The sequence below is a fragment of the Pelobates fuscus genome, chromosome 3 (assembly GCF_036172605.1).
Source record: "Pelobates fuscus isolate aPelFus1 chromosome 3, aPelFus1.pri, whole genome shotgun sequence".
NCBI classification, from domain to species: domain Eukaryota; kingdom Metazoa; phylum Chordata; class Amphibia; order Anura; family Pelobatidae; genus Pelobates; species Pelobates fuscus.
The window spans coordinates 72911318-72936134 of record NC_086319.1 but is presented as its reverse complement, the minus strand read 5'-3'; positions in this window follow the sequence as shown (position 1 = coordinate 72936134).

Genomic DNA, 24817 nt, shown 5'->3' with positions numbered 1-24817 from the left:
TATCGAAATATATTTAATAATTTTAAAAGCTTATCCAAAAATGTTTCATTAACGAAATTAAATGGCTTAAATGCATAACTTGGTGACAAAGTAATCATGTCAAAATAACAGTGAAAATAAAAATACTATTTCAGATAAATCTGGTCGAAAATATTCTAGAATTCTACACAAAGAATTAGTGGGATAGTCATTGCCAGATTTGATTAACTGTAAAGTCCCTTATGATTCTCTCTGAAATGTGCAATTCTAGCTGGGAAAATATAATTTTGCTAAATAAGTACCATGACTTTACACATTAGGATCCAATGACAGTGTAATTCTTTCAGAATAGTCTATAAAGGTTCTATATAAAAAGGGAATCTCAAATGTAGATCTGACAATGTCCTTTTGGGGGGGGGTTAAAGGTTTGAAATAGTGTTAATTATTTGGACTTTAATGTGGATAAGTGCAAGATAATGCATCTTGGACTTAAAACCCAAGGGCAGAGTACAGAATATTTTCATACAGTCCTAACCTCAACATCTGAGGAAAGGGATTTAGGGGTGATTATTTCTGAGGACTTAAAGGTAGGCAGGCAATGTAATAGAGCAGCAGGAAATGCTAGCAGAATGCTTGGTTGTATAGGGAGAGGTATTAGCAGTAGAAAGAGGTAAGTGCTCATGCCATTGTACAGAACACTGGTGAGACCTCACTTGGAATATTGTACGCAGTACTGGATACCATATCTTCAGAAGGATATTGATACCTTAGAGAGAGTTCAGAGAAGAGCTACTAAACTGGTTCATGGATTGCAGGATACAACTTACAAGGAAAGGCTTGGAGTAAAGACATGATAGAAACATTTAAATATATAAATGAATCAACACAGTCAAGGAGGAGATTATATTTAAAAGAAGAAAAACTAACACAACAAGAGGACATAGTCTTAAATTAGAGGGGCAAATTTTTAAAAAATAATATCAGGAAGTATTACTTTACTGAGAGGGTAGTGGTTGCATGGAATAGCCTTCCAGCTAAAGTGGTAGAGGTTAACACAGTGAGGGAGTTCAAGCATGCGTGCAATAGGCATAAGGCTATCCTAACTATAAGATAAGGCCAGGGACTAATGAAAGTATTTAGAAAATTGGGCAGACTAGATGGGCCGAATGGTTCTTATCTGCTGTCACATTCTATGTTTCTATGTAAATAGACAGAGCATTCCATGCTGACCCAGGTTCTTTAGGGACCAGATGGTGAAATGTCCTTTTGGGGGGTTAAAGCTTTGATATAATGTTAATTATTTGGACATACAAGATACATGCAAATTGTAATCTCACAATTCTCCATTAAGTGGAATAATACAGACATAGCACAACATTAACCTTTTTTTTAGTGGAGAGCAGAGCAATGTGGTTCTTTTCCCTGTGTCACTGAAAGGGAAATTTAAATTAATGAATACATGCTGTATTAAGTACTGCATGCCCTCATGCTGTCCATTAAAAATAGGGGTCAGTCCTCATACCCTTTCCCGGTGTATTACACCCCACTGCACATGGGATAGAAAAATAGGAGAGGCTTCTGGCGTCACTGGGGACACCACTTTTTTAGAATGCATTTTTTTATTTATTTTTTTAGATAAGTAGAGGCACTCAGTGTGAGGGAGCTAATAAGCACTCTTTAATTACATGCGGAGGTCTCACAGACCCCAACAGATATTATTTAATAGATTATTTTTCTCTTTCTGTGCCTCAGGGTAAAGCAGCACCTAATCCCAATTTTTGTTACAGCCCTGAAAAGGTTACACAGACGTGAAAGTGGAACATCATTAACAGGATTATTCATTAAACACTGGATTTTGTCTGGATGGACAAAATCGTGTGAAAATGACTGAAGTTCGACCACAAGGGCAATTCCGATATGTACTTAACCTAAATACGGTTGGAATTGGGATGGCACAAGCAAATCTACAGCAATCACACAGATGCAGTTAGTGTCTGGATTAAAATCAATGCTCTCGCATCTGTATTTTATGCAAACTATAGGGTTGGAAAGATCCACAAAGCACCAGTTTTACAAAAATTTGGAACTGAATGCATCTGGTAGGATGCATATCCACAATTATGTTTCACATACCTTTCTTTCACTTGCACAGCAGCCAGCAACCACTGTGAGGGTTAAATTGCGGCTTGCTAGCCAGCTACCACATTATACAGTTAAATAAATGAATAAAAAGTCTATGAGGGTCAATGAAACCCTCAAATTACTGTAATAGAGGTTTAAAACCACCTCCTTATGCTGCATATATACTAAATGCTGTCCTCATGGACATCAGGTGGGTAATTTTAAAATATGTTAGGGGTGAGCTATCCAATAAAAGAAAGTGGGAGGATTTACTAATGTCCCCATTCGTGATGGTGGCTATTAAAGTATAAGGGGGGGGGGGGACCTAGTGTCCCTGGCCCCCATGCATTGGTGACTGGTGGGGGTCCTATTTCTTATAATCTCCAATCCCTTAGCCACTCTCTGTTAAAATTAAATAGTCCTACCTATTCCCTCACCATAATAATCTACTTATCATCAGAAGTCTTCTTTCTTCTAACCCTTCTTCTCTTCAGACCCCCAAAAAGAGCAATTAAAATAATCCACATCTTTCGGTGGCTCACCTCAGACTAAGCATTGACAGTGGAGAAGGCCATTATTAAGGCTTTCACACACTTTGTACTATATTGCATTGTGTGATAAAATTCCCGTGCTATGCAGTATCATTAAGAGTAATCTGATTGGTTGGCTTGTTAACTAATTTTTTGGGTGCTGTGGATGATGGGGACTATGTCTACCCCTTATATTATGATAGCTCCCACTGTTTGTCAGAGAAACTGCTATGTTTATTAATGGGTTAAGCCTTCCCCCAAATCCTCTAGTGGCTGTCTCATTGACAGCCGCTAGAGGCAGTGGCGTACATACCAGGGTCGCAGGGGTCGCGACTGCGACCGGGCCCGGCCCACCAGGGGGCCCGGCCGCCCCTGCGACCCGGTATGTATGTCACTGGGCCAGCCTCTTCTCCGGGGGGGGGCAGGAGCCGGCAACCTCCGGGCCCCCCGAGGCTGGCCCTGCTACACCCGGCGGGCAGTCAGGCTGGCCGGTGCGCGAGGGAGCACTCTCCCCTGAGTGCTTCCTCTTCAGCTCCCTCACGCACCGCAATGATACCGGAGCCGGAAGATTACGCCATCTTCCGGTGCCGGTATCAGTACGCAGCGCGCAAGGGAGCTGAAGAGGAAGCACTCAGGGGAGAGTGCTCCCTCGCGCGCGCGCGCGCCAGCCTGCCTGCCCGCCGGGTGACCGCCCCCCCCCCCCCAGGAGCCCAGCAGCACCACTGGACCTCAGGGAATCCCCTCAGCACTCCAAAAGGTAAGGAGGCTGGGGGGATTAAATAAAAAAAAACATGTGTTAGTGTGTGTGTGTGTGTGTTAGTGTTACTGTGAGTGTTAGTGTGTGTTACTGTGAGTGTTAGTGTGTGTGTTAGTGTTACTGTGAGTGTTAGTGTGTGTGTTACTGTGAGTGTTAGTGTGTGTGTTAGTGTTACTGTGTGTGTTACTGTGAGTGTTAGTGTGTGTGTTAGTGTTACTGTGAGTGTTACTGTGTGTGTTACTGTGTGTTAGTGTTACTGTGAGTGTCAGTGAGTGTCTGTTGAGTGTGTGTCTGCTAGTGAGTGTCAGTGAGTGTGTTACTGTGTGTGTCTGTTACTGAGTGTGTTTGTGTTAGTGAGTCTGTTTGATGTCTGTTAGTGAGTGTGTGTTTGTCAGTGAGAGTGTTTGTTTTGTAAGTGAGTGTGTCTCTGTCAGTAAATGTGTGTGTCTGTTAGCTAGTGTGTATGCGTCTGTTCGTGAGAGTGTGTGTGTGTGTCTTCAGCACTTACCTTTCTCCAGCGCCGGACTCCCTTGGCGCTGGGGATCCCTCCGCCTCTCAGCTCCGAATGCGCATGCACAGCAAGAGCCATGCGTGCGCATTCAAACCGCCCATAGGAAAGCATTACTAAATGCTTTTCTATTGATGTTCAGTGTCTTAGAATCGCGGAAGCTCCTCTAGCGGCTGTCAGTGAGACAGCCACTAGAGGCTGGATTAACCCTCAGTGAAACATAGAAACTGCTATGCTTTCAGCTGCAGGGTTAAAACTAGAGGGACCTGTCACCCAGACCACTTCATTGAGCTGTTGTGATCTGGGTGTCTGTAGTGGTCCTTTAAGTGTGTGTGCATCTGCATGCACTGGTGTACAAACCGCGGTCGCAGGGGTCGCAGCCCTGCAACCCCTGCGACCAGGTGCCCGCTGCCATGTGTTGCGGCCCCGGCCCGCGCAGAGTAAGCGTGCGGGGGGGGGGCCCACGGATCAATTTTCGCACCGGGGCCCCATAGGTCATGTGTACGCCACTGGCTAGAGGCGCTTGCGTGATTCTCACTGTGAAAATCACAGTGAGAGCACGCAAGCGTCCATAGGAAAGCATTATAAATGCTTTCCTATGCGACTGGCTGAATGCGCGCGCAGCTCTTGCCGCACGTGCGCATTCAGCCGACGGGGCGGAACGGAGGAGGATCGGAGGCAGAGATCTCCCCGCCCAGCGCTGGAAAAAGGTACGTTTTACCCCTTTTCCCCTTTCCAGAGCCGGGCAGGAGGGGGATCCTGAGGGTGGGGGCACCCTCAGGGCACTCTAGTGCCAGGAAAACGAGTATGTTTTCCTGGCACTAGAGTGGTCCTTTAACTATTTAATGTAACTATTGTTCTATGGGAACAGAGAGAAATAGGCGCTCTCTATGAAACAACAAATAAGTGGGGGCTGCTGTATCTGTCCCGCTCTGTGACTTCATGTAGTCCTCTGTTTAGGACTCGGAGGACCAAAATGCGGTAGGAAGTTCAGCTTGACCTTTTCCCCCTGTTTCTCTTTTCTCCTTTTGTACCTAATAAACTTTGGTTAGATTTTTGAGCACTTGTAGCATTAGTTTTTGCTTTATGCTTAGAATAACAGAGTATGCCCAGGACCCCAGAAGTAGAAAATCAAACTGTTCTAAAACAGCTTGACTCCTTACAATAGGTGGAAATCCAGGCCAGTAATTCAAACCATAACCACTACAGCAAGCTATGGCGTATCCTTGGAGTGTTCCTTTAAGATTTATTTCAGGTCTATGATGACTTGTGCTCCTCAAGGAACTCCAATAGCAAGTCAGTAACCAGCTGTCTATGGTTCTCTGGCTTTGCATCTCTTCCTGAGTTGTGTTTCAAAGCTGTTTTATACAGCAAATATAAACTCCAAGGAATCCATGTTTAAAATGGAATAATGAGGAAAAAAGGAGATTCATTGTTAAACTAATTTGCATACGCTCCTCCAGGATCCCTTGCAGCAGGCCCGGACTGGCCATCGGGCACACCGGGCAAATGCCCGGTGGGCCGCGGTGGCCATGGGCTGAGGCCGGCAGGGGAAGGTCCCAGGATCTCCCCTGCCGGTCTATGCAGGGCCGGCACTATCCGAGCGCCGGCCCGCTGTGTACCATGAAGGGCCGGTGAGGAGATCAAAGATCTCCCTCACCGGCCCACTTTAATAGAGCTGCGGCTGGGGAGGGAGGGAGAGGACCCGGCGTAGCTCTATCTTGCAGCTCCGCCGGGTTCCTCTCGCGAGATCCGGTGCGTTGCCATGGCAACGACCGGATCTCGCGAGAGTGAACTCTAGCCCGCTTAATAATGGCTTATTATTAGGTTTTGTTTTTTTTTTACTACTCCAACACAAAATCCCTTTTAACATGCACACACAGCACACACATCACACACAGCACTCTCACACACAGCACTCACACACATCACACACAGCACTCTCACACACAGCACTCACACACATCACACACAGCACTCTCACACACAGCACACACAGCACTCTCACACACAGCACTCACACACATCACACACAGCACTCTCACACACAGCACACACAGCACTCTCACACACAGCACTCACACACATCACTCACGGCACTCTCACACACAGCACTCTCACACACAGCACTCTCACACACAGCACTCACACACATTACACACAGCACCCTCACACACAGCCTCCATCACACACACATACTGCACTCTTCACATACACACTACACCCCCTGCACCCCTCACACATACACACAGAACCCCAACACACACAATACTTCCAAACATATTTATATATATATATATATATATGTATATATATATATATATATATATATATATACACACACACACATATATATATATATATATATATATATATATATATATATATATATATATATATATACATACAGAACAAATTGAGAGCACTCAATGGATTTGGTAAATCAAAAAAAATATATATTAAATAACACGCATATAAATCAACGTTTCGACCGTCTAGCGCTCTTTAGCAAAGATAAAGACCGCTAGACGGTCGAAACATTGATTTATATGCGTGTTATTTAATATATTTTTTTTTTGATTTACCAAATCCATTGAGTGCTCTCAATTTGTCCTGTTTATATTACTGCTCAGAGGAGCACCTGGTAGTTGCTATTGAAATTATTTTGGTTTGGGATGAGTGCCAGAAATTGTTGTGTTTTTTTATGTATGTATATATATATATACACACACTACAGCACCCCTCACACACATACTGCACCCCTAAACACATTACATTCCAGACACACACTAGATCCCTTACCCAAATCTGGATCATATACTCATATACACACACTAGATCCCTATATACACTCTGATTCCGTTATATACACACACACACTAGACTCCTGTATACACACACACACTACATTCCTAACATACACACTCTGGATCCCTTATACATACACTAGATTAATTGTAAACAAACACATGATACACCCCTAAACACACACTCTCTGCAACTCCTACAAACACTGCATCACCTATATACACACACACACACACACACTATAGCCTGTATGCACACACTTAGTACATCCCCTATACACACACATTCTCTACAGCCCCTAGCCACATACAAACCAACCTTATTACACAATACCACACCGCAATCAGCTCACTCTACACACACGCAATACCACAAGCAGGGTCCAAACACACGCACAATACTCTTTCCTGGCCCTTTTGTCTGGTATCCATAGACAAGTTGCAAGGAAACACAGTGCAAGCATGTTATTAAATTTGCTTGCACTGTGCAGAACAAATACAGGGCATTTTTTCTCATGCTAGAGCTCTTTAGCAGAGCTCTGCCCTGGAAGAGCATTGACCCAACGCTCACTTTGAGAGAGGGCGTGTTTGTCATTGGTGATGACGAAACACTTCCTCTCTGCCCCGCCCCCTTAGTGGGCCGCTGTGCTAAAAAAATGCCCAGGCCGAATTTTTCTCCCAGTCCGGCCCTGCCTTGCGGTAGTAACAACATTTGAGATTTCTGTAGGAAAAGCAAATCTTATGGCTTGACTGGTGTGTGCAGATATGTTTTTAACAATGTATAGACTATGACATGTGAAAGATAGTTATAATCTGAAATGTTTACACGTTTTATATAACTTAGCCTGTCTGCCAAGTTTACTTAAAAACCAGAGAATTTCATAATGTAGAATGTAAACTAAATAATAAGTTCAGGACAGTAATCAGCTCATATTTATTTTTACCCATATAAATCCCTAGTAAACTCACCAGGACACGCTGCCTAAGGAATAATCTGACAAACAAAATGCTGTGTTAATATAAAATTATTCTCTAACCCATGATTTATCACAAATTCACCTAGAATTGGAAAAATTCTCCAATAGTTGAAGTTGTGCTATTTTACCCTAAATTTAGCAAAATTGACTACACTTCTGTGTTCAGTGAATAAATGACACTGAATATTTACTCAGAGTGAACCTTAAGATCATATACCATCATATCTGGGTCATGAAGAGATGAATGTTCTACACGGGATCACAACTCATGAATTAAATCAGGTCTCACGTTTTATTTAATCTGCTGATATCAGCACATCTTAGATGTTTGACTGCAGTACTATAAATTATTGGAATTTATTACATAAAAAACAGCCTCTTGTGTCCTATTCTACACTTTATATTTCAGTTATAATACTGTTTTATGAAAATTAATAACAAGAGAGCAAGATTTGGAAACATTGACTATAAATACAAAACATATATTTGATGTTACTTATTAACCTAGATAAACAAAATGTTGCTACTTTTGCAATTAAATCATCAGTTTTTCTTTACCTGTGTTACTACCGGTATATGATTGAAACCATTCAGATAATCTTGAGAATACTAGAGCAAAGGAACCCCAATTTATGTCCTGCTACTAGCATCACCCCTGCTATTGGTATGTTCTAGATACATCTGTCATAGTCTACTGGAACAAGCCTGAGGTCAAGAACCCATCCCTGCCATCAATGGCCATTCTGTGGCAAAGAGCAGTCAGGTATACTGAGCATATAGTTATTTTTACGTGATGGTAACGCAGAGTAGAGCTTTATTTAGAGGATGACTAATGGAGATCTTCTCTTCCAGGTTCTGTACTCATTATTCACTTTTATTTGCAGTCTCGGTTGTCCTGTTGGAATTCTGTTTCATTCCATCAGAATTTGCAGTGTCATTAGTTTTCTTTTCAGCACTCATGCTTTCTGCATTTCCTGGTGCTCAAAAGACCTCTCCATCCATTATCGAATGACTTGCATCTTGAAGTTACCCAGCCAATGAAGTAGATACCTGCACGAGCCTGTCACAGTGCCTGTGCGACAAATTACTGTGTATCCGGATCATATGCATTATCTCTCCGCATACCCTCCATCTTTGCATCATTTTTCCATGCACCTTTCATCATTTTTCCATGCATCCTCACGGCTTGTGTCATTCTGATATCAAATTAGGTGCCAGCCGATGCCTACCTGCTTCATGTTATGGTCCTAGACCCTCCTGTGTCATTATTGACATGAATGCACCTGCATCATCCCATCATTTGGCATTGAAAAAATTACAATGCTCTATCACAGGTACTCTAGGGCTAAATAAGCTCATTTCACAAGGTACTGTGCCCACTCGTGGGTTTCCCTTGTGATGACACAAGAGCATGTTGTATTCTGGTTTATATTTTATCCATTTGACCTCGGTTAGTATCTTGGCCATTCTCCATTCTGTTTACCTTGAACATTGGCTTGTCTGCTCGTTTACATTTCTTTTTGTCTTCCCAACCTTGGCTGGTTTTTGACTATTTGGGTTTGCGATAAGCCAGATCACTGTAAGGTACAGTAATATACCTCTATATCTTTCTATATCTACCTTAACTACCTTATACAGATATGACGTAGGTTCTGTGTGTTGGGTCTACAAGTGTCATGACAATGCCTGAGCATCAGGGACACCTTTGTTAAAGGAGACTACTATGAAACCAGCTCCAAAGGGTTACATTTCTTGACATATATATTAGATATAACAGTGTTATCTATGGAAACCTATAATAATAAAAACAATTATAATCACTGATGGTGTTTCAGTCTATTCAGACAAAAGAAAAATGTGAGTATTTCTCCCTACTTTCTCCATGTGATCATGGAAGAGAAAGTGGTAAACCGCAGCAAAGTAAGACTGCGGTAGGAACTGTGTTTTTTTGAAGGCATACTTCCCCATTAGACAGGTGAGAATTGTGTACTGAGGTTTCAATGCTTGTTATCTCCTTGGTATTCTCCAATTCTGTATCAGGCCACTGAGTGTGTAAAATGCAACACAAAGAGAGGTTATGCGAATAATTATTTTATTGTGTTGTCTAACGTGAATCTACTGTGTTGTCTGCATGTATGTTGGCATTAGTCAACTGGTTTACATGTGTTTAATAAGGATTGATGGGCATAAATGACCCCATCTTAATACCTCCCTAAATACAATATTTTGAAGGTTGCCTTAAATCGCCCTTTCTATCACCAAATGTAGTTGAGATTTTATTTGTTTGTAAACTAGACAAAGACATTGCACAATTTTCATCATATATCCATCTCTCTTTTTTAAACCAAGGCCTAAATTGCAAACATTTTTCACATAATCTTTGAATCATCAGTAATTACGTTTTGTCCAAGGTACAAACTGGTTAGTTTTGTAAGATAAAATATAAATGTTCAGGGATCTATGCAATTGCATGAGCACAGTTGACACAACAAAATGGAAACATATATTCAGAAACATATAATTAGTCTTAAACTCCTCGACTTTGGAAATGGCTTTGCTACATCTATACAAACATTGCAAAAAACTCATTGCAAGACATGCATTACCACTGTTACATTCTGATTCCTCTGATTTGTACAGAAGGGTCTATCAAACATGCCCGCTATCACCTATACTATTCATTATTACTACTGACATCTTGATTAGAACTTTAGAATTCCTTCTAAACTTCAGATTGTTTTAGCCAGTTTCACAAATGGAGCTTTTCCAAAGAACCTTTTATTACATCTAAAATACTGGATTCTATTAATTCTAGAAATGTTAAGGGTGTGTTTTTGTTGTTGTGTCTGTATGGTGGCACTGAATCCCTAGCTAAAGCAGGGTAATCAATCCTATAGACAATCCTAGAAAGTGGACATTTATCTCCTCAATATGTTTTTACAAGCGTTCACATAAATACGTAGTTTTTATTCTTTCTTTTAAACTTAAAATTAAAATTTTAAGCAAATGGGAATTCTGATGGCTGATGGAAACGTGATAGATCTGTTGTATTTATACTTTACAAAATATTTTAAGGCACAGAATTGACTTTATATGAGAATTTCAAATGCGAGACCTCCAATGTGCAATGCATTGTGAAACTGTTCATCACATTGCTCATAATTTTGGCAGGCAAAGTGTTAAGATCTGTAAAGTAATTTCTCCTGGGGCCCCCTGTTAGCCCACTGGGTCACAAGCACAATGCAGACATTCTCTTTTTTTGTGTGCCGTGTGACTCTGTCCATCTGCTGTTCTATAGCCATTTATTATACAATAAGCAGAGAGGAGAAACATTTTGCTTTTCATGTATATGAATGTTAAAAACATTACAGAGAAATCTTCATTGAACATTCTGTTAGAATGTGTAAACTTTGTATTCACACGCATTGTATTTTTAAGGTAATATGCCTCTTTATGAGCAATTTTGATGCAAGAAACAAGTATAGTTGTGCTCGTAGCCACTTACCTAGAAGCAAAGTTAGACAATGCTGCAATGCATGTGTACACATGAATTAAAAAGAAAACATTCCTTTTTATTCCCAATTTTATTATAATACAATAGTCTTAGTGGTTACTGTACTGGATACACCTGCTCATAATGCATCTTTGATTAGCCTGTTATGTGGCAGCAAATCGATGCATATAAGAATGTGGAGACCTAGTGAGAGCAGTGGTAATATTACTGCCTTAGAACTGAGTAACCCAGTTTCCAATCATGCTCAAACCACCTACCAGTAAGTGTTGTTGGGCAACACACCAAACAATATATTGGCATCTTTGGGGCTGTTGTTCAAACTATGCATTAGAATGGGGAACATGAGATCTACATGACTTTGATTGTAGTTGGTGACGTAGTGGTGCTTTTAAAAAGTAAAGATCTCTTGGAACTGTGACCCAGGTCTACCGAGGATGAGGGTAGCAAAAAAAAAAGTGAGTAGCAGTTCTGTAGGCAAAAACATGTAGCTAATGCAAGAGGTCATAGGCTATACTGATACCAGCCGCAACAACTTAAATAACCACGTGTTACAACAGGTCTAGGCAGTAGAGCATGAATGTACAAGTTGAATGGATGAGTGGATGGGCTATAGTAGCATAAGACAACATCAGATTCCATCGGAAAAATAAGATGGAGGTGGGCTATTATTATTATTATTACTATAGCGCCAGCAAATTCCGTAGCGCTGTACAATGAGATTATGCCCCAAATGAATTTGGCAAATCCCAATTTCTCAAGCAATATGTAGTGTTTGACATCAATAACATGTATTCATGGATAGTCTTTATAGCATGCATTAGGTTAAATTGAGCATCATTTAAAAGTTACTTTAACCACCATGACCACTTCAGTGATTTGAAGTGGTCATGGTGGTAAAAGTCAGCTTGAAACACTGCACATATTGAGTTATTTTTAATGTGTGCTAGGGACTAGTTGCACCCCCAGCACACGTGACTTAGGCAGCCTGGAACTCTGTTTCGGCCCATGTGACATCAGAAAGGTCGTGGAAGTTAGCACTGGGAACTTTGCCCAGTGCTGGAATCCAGGTAAGTAAAAGGCTTTTTTTTTTTGCAGGTTATTCTGCAAATGGAGGAGATGGGACCTAATGCATAGTGCCCAAAAGGAAAAAATGTACAGATTTGGTCCCCCCCTTTAAAAGGATTGGTGTAAAGATTCAGTTGGAGATTTTGATCATAATCTAAACTTAGCTGAATTTTGACCGATTCAGTGTTATCTGGAATCTTGTTATTTTGAAAATCAGAACCAAAAAATGTTTTGTGCACAAGTCTAGTAGTCACTGCCACTTAATCCCAACTTGACATCACTAATTTATGGTTTGAGTAAAAACAAAAACAAGTATGGGAGTCTTAGGTGTATATGGTCAAAAAGGGCAAAAGAGGGGCTTCATTCTAGACATTCATTCTATACATACTACATGCCTACACAAACACACACTGCATTCACTATACACACACAACATCCCTACACAAACACACACTGAATTCACTATACACACACAACATCCCTACACAAATACACACTGAATTCCCTATACACAAACACACACTGCATTCACTATACACACACAACATCCCTACACAAATACACACTGAATTCCCTATACACAAACACACACTGCATTCACTATACACACACAACATCCCTACACAAATACACACTCTGAATTCCCTATACACAAACACACACACTGGATCCCTGTAGGCGGATTCAGGGGAGCCCTGTGGGCGGACTCGGGAGTGGGCCCCGGGGGTCCAGATTGTGAGTTGTGTCAGCCCTGATTTCTGATGGCAGCCCTGTAGAGACATATACTTTAGTTACTACCGATACATTTGCGTGCAAAGATAAGACTCTAAAATGACTTGCGGAGTTACCATCAAACCTAAGTGACACTGACTGACTCCTGTACCACCAAAACCACACCATGTAGAGATAGTGTTTTAGTTCCATAATAGGAACTTTGACTTTGGATATTCTATTTTCTGTTTTTGGGTGCTTACTCTACACATTTTGCTCATTTGTATGAGTCTAACTAATTGGATATAACTTTTTTGTTAACTTTTTTTATTAAAAAAGTAAAATGGGTTCATTTAATAAATAATACATTCTCCAACTTCTTTTTGTTTCTCAGTTATTTTGATTCAAAATCTGTAATTCTCTTGTAAATTCTAAACAATTCTCCATAATTCTTGATTTAGCGATAATCTTAACTAAACTGTGAATTATAATCGATTGTCAAACAAATTGTCATAGGACAAAATCTTCTAACTCGGCTATTTATTTAAATCCTGCTATGTTGGTCTAAACACTTTATCACAATCCAATACTTATTAAATCAACTCCAAAGTATTCAATCAGAAGGAAACACAGGGATCGAAAGAAATATTCTGACAAACATTTTCACCTTTGGCATTGAAGCAGATAAAGTACTATAAGCAGTGTGTGTCTGGCACGTGCTGTTGGCGTCAACGTGTGTATGTGTACTACAAATATCCCGGCAATAAAGATAGTAGCTGCTTGATCTGGGAATGCCACCAAACTCATTCGGTGCAGGTTGCCTACTGATTTCCAGTGCACACAATGTAAAAGTCATTATTTGTAACAATCTACCAAACTTGTCTTCAACAGTCATTCCGAACATCTGCTCTGTGTCTTTGCTTTTCAAATAAAACATGCATAAACTCTAATTGATCACAATTAGCCAAGCAATATTGTGCATATCTTCTTGATGGGCCTCCTCTAAATTTGTTAATTATTGCTAGACGTAGAAATAAGCAGAATGGCAAACTGGCAGGGACATCAAATTATAACGCCAAGTGTTATTAGTCTATTTAGAAAGATTAAGCAAAATTTAAATTGTGTTTTTTCCTTCCCTGGTCTGCAGAAAATTGATCTGGTGGAAGACATACAACCCTACTTAAAAGACACCGAACGATAAGATTAAACCTTGCAATTCTTCATTTTTCTTGTGTAGTCCCGCCACTATGAGTGTCGTAAAAGCAAATGATTGATAATTTCAACTTACTGATAGGACACTATAATACCTGTAAGAGGGCTGTGTGCATGGCCTGATTTATTAGTAACAGATCCAATAACATTCTATGATACTTGGTAGCTACAACACTGAACAATATTGGGCTATGCTGTCTGTCTTTTTCTTACTAAACCCTATTTACTAAACAGTTGTATGAGAGAAGAATCCAAATCAGACAATTTTGTATAATATATTTATTTCAGTATATAGCAAATCAGACTCGGTCTGAAGTATTTACAATAAAGGGAATACTGTATCATTTCTAAAATTCATACTGAAATGATGCATTTATACATTTTAAACTGTGTAAAACATATAGCAATCCAAAAATGAAATTGTTGTGCTATGTTTCTGAGCTAGCTTTGCATTTCTGGTTTCCAATAAATAATGCACAAATTTAGTTTAATTGAAAGCACTTAGCAGTGAAGTGGTTAATTAATTTTCTTTTACAATTTGGCTCATTGTAAGTATAATGCATTTCTCTAACCTCTCACGTGCAACTTATTATGGATTCAATGCAGTGCTGCATGGGTTCAAGATATTACTGAAACAGATTGCATAATGCATGGGTTTAAAACATTCCTGGAATAGATATAATAATAATAATAATAATAATAATAATATAATAATAATAATAATAATTAATAATAACAAAGTATTTAACCAGGAAAGGCACACTCAGATTACTCTGGTTTTCAAGTACTACTGGGGATGTTACCTTGGCCCAACATCCAGGAGGTGTTAAACTTTTGAAAGCAATTTGTTTTAAATATCTATTAGTCCAATAATAATAATAATAATAATAATAATAATAATAATAATATATCATTGTATATTACAATAATAGTTATATTATTATTATATTACCAGCCACACCATCCCACCGTTATTAGTATGGAGATATTAGCAACTGGGCAGCCATGACTGCTCAGTCAGTTTTTTTATTTTATCCTCAGCCACTGGGCAATAGGTGGGGGCAGGGGCGGGCTGGCAGCCTTAGGCCTGGAGGGAAAATCCAGTCAAGTGGCCCATTGAAACCAAGAGCAGAGTAAAAACACCTTCCCATGTGATTGAAAGGGGGGCAGTCACCTAAACAGACACACACAAACAGACACACTTTTACAGGCATACTGACAGGCACACAAACTTTACACTTTTAAAGCCAGTTTCCTACCTTTGCTGGAACCTTTCCTGGGGGTCCAGTGTGCTGGCTAGGGTTCTTGGGAGTTGGAGTATGGCTCTGCTTGCTGGCTATCGCACTGCCTCCTGGCTCTGCCTCTCTCCTGCGCGGCTAATTGTTTCTGTGGGAGAAAGTGACTCACGCTCTACACTTGCTTCCATGCTGCAAAGGGGCCCGGTTGCGCTGCTAAAGAGCCACAGCGGCGGACCGGGCCCCTGCTGAAACATGCTCACTGGGTGGCCCTAAGTGGCCCTATTGTGTGGGCCCCGGTTCAACCGCAATACCTGTACCGCGGGCCCATGGCGGGGAGCCAGGGGCATAACTAGGGACCTCTGGGCCCCTGTGCAAGTATTAAAGTAGGGCCCCCTTGTCACTCCACCTTGTGCATATTCTCGCTCCTCGTCACTCCCCACTAAGCAATACAAATGGTTGAAGTGTGTGTGGTTTCTTTGTGTGATTGTACTGTTGCATGTATGTGTGTAGTTGGATGAGTGTGATTGTGTGAGGGTGGCTGAGTGTCATTGTATTTGTGGCTGTTTGAGAGGGAGACAAAGAAACAGAGAGGAGATAGAGAGTGCCAGAGAGGGAGGGAGAGAGGCACACATAGAGGAGAGCCAGAGACAGAGAGCCAATATGAGACAGAGCTACACATGTAACGAAATAGAGAGACAGAAAGGGGGTGGGAGACAGAGTGACACAAGGAAAGGAGAGCCAGAGACAGCTAAAAAACTATAGAGACAGAGAGTGACACAAGGAAAGGAGAGCCAGAGAGTGACACAAGGAAAGGAGAGCCGGAGACAGCAAAAAACCTATAGATACAGAGAGTGACACAAGGAAAGGAGAGCCAGAGACAGCTAAAAAACTATAGAGAGACAGAGAGTGACACAAGGAAAGGAGAGCCAGAGACAGCTAGAAAACTATAGAGAGACAGAAAGGAGGTGAGACACACAGAAAGAAGTAGAGCCAGCCTCAGATGTGTGCATGGTGAGGTAGAGTATTTCACTTACTGATCCTGTGCCACTGCTGCAAACTGGGACAGGGATTTTTGGGGGGATATAGCTCAGCTGGGCTTGCTCTGAGCTCCACTGTGCTGTCTGAGTGCTGGCATACTGGGAAGAGAGGCAGGGGCCCTGCATGCAGGGTAGGAGGCAGCTCTGCCAGAACTCCGCCCAGGAAGAGGTAAGGGTTCCGTGTGAGCTAGATGTGCCTCCGCGGCACACACAAACAAGGAAGATAGCTAGATAATTGATCTGACCCCAATCTGCCCCTTACTGAGGTTACTGGCCAATCGGCCAATCAGTGAGGTAAGATAATTGCTATTTAGTATATTGCCGAATCAGAAATATTAAATAGCAGTTTTGCAAGGGAAGCCAGTCCTGCCAGCAGGGGTCTACAGAGCAGCCGGGCCCGGTAGTTCAGCCACTACGGGGAACATTTTGTTTTGTGGATACGGACGGCCCTGGATTTACGGCGGCCTGGGGGGCAATTGCCTCCCTGCCCCCCGGCCCAGCCCGCCCCCGGGTGGGGGTACAGGGAGGACACAGGGCTTGTCCTCCTCATTTTCAATAAGGCAGATCTGGTAGAAATCTTGTGCTCAGTAACTAGTGATATCCTATACATTGTGTATGATTTCACTAGTTACTGTTACATAAACAGACACCGGGTTTTCTGAATCAAATGTGCGCACTCAGTGGAAAACAAATGAATTTTCCAGATTTTACTTTTGCAATTATCTGAATTGCAATTTGGTAGACATCGAGTAATTTCTTGCCATTTTGACTCCTGTCTTCTTTCAAACCTTAGTGAATAGACTTGTGCATTATTGCTTGAATGCATTGACTCTCCCCAAGTTAAAATGATAATCCAGACGTGGAGTGTGGCTAGAGGGATATCAGCTCACTGACAAGGCCCAAAAGAAGGCCGAAACGATCGTCTGGGGCTGCTGTATCTCTCGTGCAGGGGGAACATGCTGGCATTTCCGTTCTGGACTGCCCTTACGGGTTGGATCATTCTGACATGTTCTCTCTGTAATGGCACAAGTGAGCAAACATTATTTTGAGACCTGAGCGGGGATGTACCGAAGGGCAAGCTACTAAATTTCTCTAAGCTTTTGTCCAGTCTCAGAGTCCTCATATTCTTTGTATTTGCTTGTGCATTGTGTGGTAATGTGGAGCATCTACCCTGAATCATTCTCTTCCTACCATCCACTGCCCAGTGGCTAAACCATGGCTCCCCAGTCGCTAATATCCCCATCTCATTATTAGAGCTGTCCTAGCTTTTTTTCTGCTGATTTACTGTATGTTTTATTTTCTATTCTGGCACCATTCATAATAAAAAAAATAAGCATACATAGTTCTGTATTTAATTTAGTAATTGACAGGCTCAGTAATTGACAGGCTCACAGGTTTAGGCAGTGTGGAACACATTTGAAGGTATGGCAATTTGAGGTAATGTCTCTTTATGTGGATGAGCTCTTTGTTTATATCAGTTTAGTTTGTAATGGGTTTTTCCAAAGTGGAATATAGCAATTAGAAGCTGTGGCGGCTCTAGACTTTGTGAGGCCTTAGACGAAACTCAAACAAAAGGCCCCCACTAACACAATAAAATTAAAAATTAGTGGTTGCATTGTGTGTACAAGATGCTGTAGTTGTATTGAAGGACAATCTTGCAACGCTGGATACAGAGAGCTAGGCTCTGTATTCATTGTTCAGAGGCTTGCAGTGTCTTGGATACCTGTGCCGCTGCGTTGTGAGCTCTCTGACTGTAGTTATGGCATAATTTGCAAACTAAATTAATTTGTAATAAACAAATTATTCATTTATACACAACTGCCTGGCATTGTCTATCCGTGTATGTGCCTGATAGTGTTTGTCTGACAGAGAGCATCCTTGTGTGTGAATGTATGTCTTTATGAGCATGTGTCTGGGACCGTATGAGTGTGGGGTAGCTGTTTGCTGTGTGTTGTGTTTATGGGGGCTCCCTGTGATCTTTGTGCATGTGTGTGTGTATGATGAATGTCTTCAATTTGTTACTGTGACAAGGTGAGTAGAGGGTGACTATGGAAGGGTAATTGGGGTAAATGAGATAGGGTTGGGGGGGTGAGTGTGACAGAATGAGGGAGGGTGAGAATGATAGTGGGGTGATTGCAACATGGTTGGAGGAGGGAGTGTGACAGGGCAAAGGGAAGTAAGTGTGACAGGATTGGAGGAGGTTAATGTGACAGGGTGAGCGTGGCATAGTTGGTGGGGGGGAGGTATCACAGGGTTGGGGTGAATGTGCCATGCTTGAAAGAGGCAGTGTGACAGAGTGAGGGGAGGTGAGTGTGACAAGATTAAGGGCGTTAATGTGGCAGGATTAGAGGCATTAATGTGGAAGGGTATGTGGCAGGGTTGGGGATGAGTGTGTTTTGAGTGAGTGTGGCACAGTTGGAGAACAGGATTGGAGGGGTTTATGTAATGGGGTGAGTGTGGCAGGGTGAAGGAGGTGAGTGGGACAGACTAATAGAGGTTGAGTGCGACAGGGTTGAGGAGGTTAATGTGATAGGGTAAGTGAGGCAACGGAAGGGCAGGTGAGTTTGGTATGGTTGGAGGTGGTGAAAGTGACAGGATTAGGAGGGGTTAATGTGAGTGTAGCTGGGTGAAGGGGGTGACAATGTGTGAAGGTTGAAAGTGTTTGGGAATGGTGATAGTGTATGTGTAGAGGATGACAGTGTGTATGGGTGGGGGTGACAGTGTGTGGAGGGATGATAGGGTGTGGGTGGGGGTGATAGTGTGTGTGAAGGGGTGTCAGTGTGTGTGGGGATGATAAGGTGTGTGTGAGGATGATATGGTAAGGGTCGGGGTGATAGGGTATGTGTGGGGGTGACAGAGTGTGTGGAGGGGGGCTGTGAAAGGGTGCGTGTGTGGGGCTGTGACACGGTGTGTGTGCAGGGTGGGGGTGACCGGGTTTGTGTTTGTGTTGAGGTGGGTCTGTGACAGGGTGGGTGTGGGGTGACAGGGTGGGGGGTGGAGGGGCTGTGATAAGGTGGAGGGGCTGTGATAGGGTAGTGGGATTTGTGAGATGGTGGAGGGGCTGTGACAGGGTAGGGGCACTAGAGGCGCTGTGACAGGGTAAGGGGCTAGAGGGGCTGTGACAGGGTAGGGGGGCTAGAGGGGCTGGGACAGGGTAGGTGGGCTGGAGGGGCTGTATAAGGGTAGGGGCTAGGGGGCTGTGACAAGGTAGGGAGCTGGAGGGGCTTTGACAGGGTAGTGGGGCTAGAGGGGCTGTGACAGGGTAGGGGGGCTGGAGGGGCTGTGACAGGGTAGGGGGGCTAGAGGAGCTGTTACAGGGTAACCTATCCGGAATGCAGCTCCGCCGGGTGCAGAGCTGCAGGCATCGTGGTAAGTGTCTCGCGATCTCCAGTTATCTGAGCGGCAGAGTTACCACGGCAATGCTCTGATAGGCTGGTGATCGTGAGACACTTCAGTCTGTAGCTCTGCAAGCGGCGGAGCTCCGGTGGACTGGTTTGACCTCCATGGTGCCCACTGTACAACTGAATGCTCTGCCAGTGGACTGTGGGTGTGCTGGGGGAGAAATACAGGGATTCAATGCAGAGGAGGGCCCAACGCTTTTTTAATGTGGACAGTCCCGTTTTTCATCTGTTTGCTAGCCCCATTTTGCTGCATTGAAGTGGTCTCTCATGGGTGGGGTGGGGGGTGCACTTTTTTTTTCCATTTCCATGTCATGATTTAGCTCCTATGACCTGCTCCATTCTACCTTTTGACCAGAGCATACTATTTGACCAAAGCTATGTCTTCGCGCACACCAGGTGTTTGTTAAATTCCAGATCTATATACCCTGTGCCATATAGTAGACCCATAGTTGAAATGTTTTACCTTTAGAACGTTGTATTACATCTATCTTGCTATACCATTATACTTCGGCATAATACCATTATAATGTATATTTTTTCCTACCTACTATACATCATATTATTCTATCTAGACCACGTTAGGCCATGTTCTTAATAAGTTTAATAGCAATGTAATGCTATTAGCTATTATCATCCTCACTGGAGTGCCTCGAATTTATGTCCCCCCCCCCCCCCCCCCCCTCTCCTTTTTTTTTTTTTTGTTACTATGAACAACCATATTTGCTTTATAGTGGCAATAACCTATATATAGCGACTTTGCAAATTTGCTCTCGCCCACAGTAACCACGTTATCTATTTACTTGATAGCCATATACAGGCTGTACATTTAATGTGATGACTCATATGGCAATGTTTATGCATGTCTTTCCTGATGTTCCCCCCGCCCAAGAAGCCCCCATGCTCTCCAAAACACGTTTACATCCATTAGTTTGTGCATTGTGTAATTTGTGAAGTGTCTGAGCTTGTGTGTTGTATGCAGAGTGTGTAATGGATGTGTGTAATGGATGCAGTGTTTGTGTTTGTGTACTGGATGCAGTGTGTGTGGTGCTAGCAGTGTCGATGTTTGTGTAGTGAAAGCAGTGTGTGTGTGTGTGTGTGCATAGTGGATTCCATGTGTTTGTGTAGTGGATACCATGTCTGTGTGTGTAGTGGATGCAGTGTGTGTTTGTGTAGTGGATGCAGTGGATGTCTGTGTACTGGATGCAGTGTGTGTGTTTGTGTAGTGGATGCAGTGTTTGTGTTGTGCATGCAGTGTCTGTGCTTGTGTATTGGATGCAGTGTGTGTAGTGCTAGCAGTGTCTCTGTTTGTGTTGTGGATGCAGTGTGTGCTAGCAGTGTCTGTGTAGTGGATGCAGTGTGTGTTTGTAGTGGTGTGTACTGGATGTAGTGTATGTTTTTTATAGTGTTGTGTACTGGATGTAGTGTATGTGTGTTTGTAGTTGTGTGTACTGGATGTAGTGTGTGTGTGTGTGTGTGTGTGTGTACTGGATATAGTCTATGTGTGTTTGTAGTGGTGTGTACTGAATGTAGTGTGTGTGTGTGTTTGTAGTGGTTACATAATTACATAGTTACATAGCTGAAAAGATACTTGCGTCCATCAAGTTCAGTAGTGCTATGCTTTATGGGTGCGGTCTCTGCATCATTTTATTCGGATATCCAAGCCCATGAGGGTGGACCTTAGTGTCTGGGACACCTTCTTGGAGCACTTTAATGGGACAGTATTCTTTCACAAGGCAGCGGTGTCGGTATTAGATCTAGAGCTGTACACGGACGCCTCGGGTAGTGTAGGTTTTGGGGCTTATTTTTGGGGGGCGGTGGTGCTGAGACTTAGCCAGTGGCCTGGGCTGGCAGCCCGCTGATGCGGAACTTGGCCTTCCTGGAGCTCTTCCCTCTGTTAGTGGCTCTATCTCTCTGGGGTGATCTCCTCAGGGATCGGAAGGTGTTCTGTGAATGCAGGGGTGTGTTTGTAAGGCATGTCACATGGTGTGAATACAATAATATGGTGTATGTGTCTTAATGCAGGAGTGTGTTTGTAAAGTAAAACAGTAAGTGTGAATTCATGGGGAGCTAAATCCAAGATCCACAGCCAATACAAAGTGTTGTGATTAGAGTAGGCCTTTAATGGACACCACTGTATTTTTTTTGACACTTCAAATCTTCCTATTCCATTAATTCACCTACTCCAGTCCCCACTTCTCTGAATTACCAGTCCCCACTTCTCTCTCCATCGCTAGTATATATATCTCTCTCTCTTTAGTAACTGTCATGTATCTCTCTTTAGTAACACTCGCTTCTTTCACTGTATCTCTTTAGTAACTCTCACTTGTCTCTGTATCTCTTTAGTAACTCTCACTTGTCTCTGTATCTCTTTAGTAACTCTCACTTGTCTCTGTATCTCTTTAGTAACTCTCACTTGTATCTCTCTTTAGTAACTCTCACTTGTCCCTCTCTCTCTCTTTAGTCACTTTCACTTGTCTCTCTTTATCTCTCTTTAGAACCTCTCACTTCTCTCTCTCTCTCTTTAGTAACTCTCACTTGTATCTCTATTTTTAGTATATATCACGTGTCTCTCTCTTCAGTCACTTCTATCTTTAGTCACTACTATCTCTCTCTCTCTTTAGTAACTCTCACTTGTCTCTCTCTCGCGTAACTTCTCTCTCTTTTTAGTAACTCACTTCTATCTATCGCTCTTTTTTAGTAACTCTCACTTATCTATCTCTCTTTAGTAACTCTCACTTCTCTCTCTTTAGTAACTCTCACTTCTCTCTCTTTTCTCTCTCTTTAATAACTCTCACTTTTCTCTCTTAGTAACGCTCACTTGTCTCTCTCTCTCTTTAGTAACACTCACATCTCTCTTTATCTCTTGTAACTCTCACTTCTCTCTCTATTTTTGTAACTCTCAATTGTCTCTCTTTAATAACTCTCACTTATCTCTCTCTCTTTAGTAGCTCTCACTTGTCTCTCTTTTTAGTAACGCTCACTGGTCTCTATCTTTAGTAATGCTCACTTCTCTCTCTCTCTCTCTCTCTCTCTATTTAGTAGCTCTCACCTCCCTCTCTCTCTTTCTCTCTCATAACTCTCACTTGTCTCTCTCTCTCTCTTTAGTAAGTCTCATTTCTCTCTCTTAATGACTCTCACTTTTCTCTCTTTAGTAATGCTCACTTGTCGCGCTCTCTCTGGTAACTCTCACTTCTCTCTTTCTTTAATAACTCTCACTTTTCTCTCTCTCTTTAGTAACTCTCACTTGTATCTCTCTCTCGTAACTCTCACTTGTCTCTCTCTTTCCTTTTTAGTAACTCTCACATCTCTCTCTAATAACTCTCACTTGTCTCTCTCTTTAGTAACACTCACTTGTCTCTCTCTCTCTTTATTAACTCTCACTTCTCTCTCTCTGATAACTCTCACGTCTCTCTCTAGTTACTCTCACTTGTCTCTCTCTTTAGTAACTCTCACTTGTCTCTCTCTCTTTCTTTTTAGTAACGCTCACTTGTCTCTCTTTAGTAACTCTCATGTCTCTCTCTAATAACTCTCACTTGTCTCTCTCTTTAGCAACTCTTACTTGTCTATCTCTCTTTAGTAACTCTCACTCGTCTCTCTCTCTCTTTCTTTAGTAACTCTCACTTCTTTCTCTCTTTAGCAACTCTCACTTATCTATCTCTCTTTAGTAACTCTCACTTCTCTCTCTTTAGTAACTCTCACTTCTCTCTCTTTTCTCTCTCTTTAATAACTCTCACTTTTCTCTCTTAGTAACGCTCACTTGTCCCTATCTCTCTCTTTAGTCACTTTCACTTGTCTCTCTTTATCTCTCTTTAGAACCTCTCACTTCTCTCTCTCTCTCTTTAGTAACTCTCACTTGTATCTCTATTTTTAGTATATATCACGTGTCTCTCTCTTCAGTCACTTCTATCTTTAGTCACTACTATCTCTCTCTCTCTTTAGTAACTCTCACTTGTCTCTCTCTCGCGTAACTTCTCTCTCTTTTTAGTAACTCACTTCTATCTATCGCTCTTTTTTAGTAACTCTCACTTATCTATCTCTCTTTAGTAACTCTCACTTCTCTCTCTTTAGTAACTCTCACTTCTCTCTCTTTTCTCTCTCTTTAATAACTCTCACTTTTCTCTCTTAGTAACGCTCACTTGTCTCTCTCTCTCTTTAGTAACGCTCACATCTCTCTTTATCTCTTGTAACTCTCACTTCTCTCTCTATTTTTGTAACTCTCAATTGTCTCTCTTTAATAACTCTCACTTATCTCTCTCTCTTTAGTAGCTCTCACTTGTCTCTCTTTTTAGTAACGCTCACTGGTCTCTATCTTTAGTAATGCTCACTTCTCTCTCTCTCTCTCTCTATTTAGTAGCTCTCACCTCCCTCTCTCTCTTTCTCTCTCATAACTCTCACTTGTCTCTCTCTCTCTCTTTAGTAAGTCTCATTTCTCTCTCTTAATGACTCTCACTTTTCTCTCTTTAGTAATGCTCACTTGTCGCGCTCTCTCTGGTAACTCTCACTTCTCTCTTTCTTTAATAACTCTCACTTTTCTCTCTCTCTTTAGTAACTCTCACTTGTATCTCTCTCTCTCTCGTAACTCTCACTTGTCTCTCTCTTTCCTTTTTAGTAACTCTCACATCTCTCTCTAATAACTCTCACTTGTCTCTCTCTTTAGTAACACTCACTTGTCTCTCTCTCTCTTTATTAACTCTCACTTCTCTCTCTCTGATAACTCTCACGTCTCTCTCTAGTTACTCTCACTTGTCTCTCTCTTTAGTAACTCTCACTTGTCTCTCTCTCTTTCTTTTTAGTAACGCTCACTTGTCTCTCTTTAGTAACTCTCATGTCTCTCTCTAATAACTCTCACTTGTCTCTCTCTTTAGCAACTCTTACTTGTCTATCTCTCTTTAGTAACTCTCACTCGTCTCTCTCTCTCTTTCTTTAGTAACTCTCACTTCTTTCTCTCTTTAGCAACTCT